At 48.3% G+C, this 1153-nt stretch overlaps 1 non-coding gene across 1 annotated transcript; it reads left to right on the top strand.

Moving 5' to 3' along the window:
• Positions 1-643: 643 nt before the first annotated feature.
• Positions 644-806, top strand: LOC134543996 (U1 spliceosomal RNA). The gene has a single exon (XR_010077431.1). It is a non-coding gene; the product is annotated as a U1 spliceosomal RNA (small nuclear RNA).
• The last annotated feature ends 347 nt before the right edge of the window (positions 807-1153 follow it).

Below are 1153 nucleotides of genomic sequence, written 5' to 3'. Positions count from 1 at the left end.
AACCAGTTAGTTAATGGCCAAAAGTGCTCAGATTTGCTTCAAAAAGCTTTTAAAAAATTCCCCTGAACAGTTTGATGCCTTTGAAGGGAAACCAGAGCACGGTTGAAACTTTGAAAATCCGGACTATATAGGAAAAATGTGCGGACCACCACTAATGGTGAAAATAGCGTACGGTCGTGCAGCCTGAAGCCGCGAATCGTCCGAAAATCGCCTCGTGGGACACGGCACTCGATATTTCGTGAAACCCTAGGTATGTTGCTAATGGAAAAAAGTTCCCCTCTCGACTGTGCCGTGGTGCCCGCCTTTTTGCCGAGGCGGACGCGACGACCCGAGTGCCGCCACGCGGCAAACGGTGTAACCAAGTGCCGCCACGCGGCAAACGGGGTAACCAAATGCACGCGGCGGTCGACCGTCGCCGTGGGTACAGAAACAAAGGAAACGAGGTGCGAGTAGAAACGGGCAGTTGTAGGAAGAAATTGTATTTGCATTGTTGGTGTGTACTGTCATGTAGTGTGATGAACTGGCACGGGAGTGTTATGTCTGGGGAAAGAGCTGTTTCGGAGGTAGAAGTACATAACCTCAAAACACGTTGATGAGGTGGTCCGAGCTCCAAGTGAAATAGAAAAGCGAAACACTGCGCAGCATACTTACCTGGCGTAGGGGCTACCCTGATCAAGCAGGGGGTTCCCCCAGGGTGAGGCTCTTCCCTTGCACTTCGGTTGAGCTGACCTCTGCGATTACCCCAAATGTGGGTAACTCGGGCGCGTAATTTTTGGTAGTCGGGACTGCGTTCGCGCTGTCCCGGTGAAAAAATTTCAACTTAGTAGTTGTGAAGTAGTGTTAAGAATTATGTACAGTGAAGTGTAATTTTTTTTTTTTTTTTCATCTGTGTATGGTATGTAATGCATTCGTAGGTCTCAAGTTTACGGTGCCTTGGCGAACAACCCCACCGTCTTGAAAGTGCGGAAGGAAGGTACGTAATTGTGCATGGTAATAGTTGAAAAAAGAAAAAAAAAATTCCCATGAACGATACTTGTCCAATTCGATTTTTCAGATTTCCCCCTCCCCGCCTCACCCCCGGGCCCAGTGGTTTAACGGTAACCGGCCCAGTGTGTAAACACTGGGCACAACAAAAAATTGTTTAAAGACTCAT

The sequence above is a fragment of the Bacillus rossius genome, unplaced genomic scaffold, assembly GCF_032445375.1.
Source record: "Bacillus rossius redtenbacheri isolate Brsri unplaced genomic scaffold, Brsri_v3 Brsri_v3_scf27, whole genome shotgun sequence".
Taxonomy (NCBI): domain Eukaryota; kingdom Metazoa; phylum Arthropoda; class Insecta; order Phasmatodea; family Bacillidae; genus Bacillus; species Bacillus rossius.
This window is presented reverse-complemented; position numbering and strand designations above follow the sequence as displayed.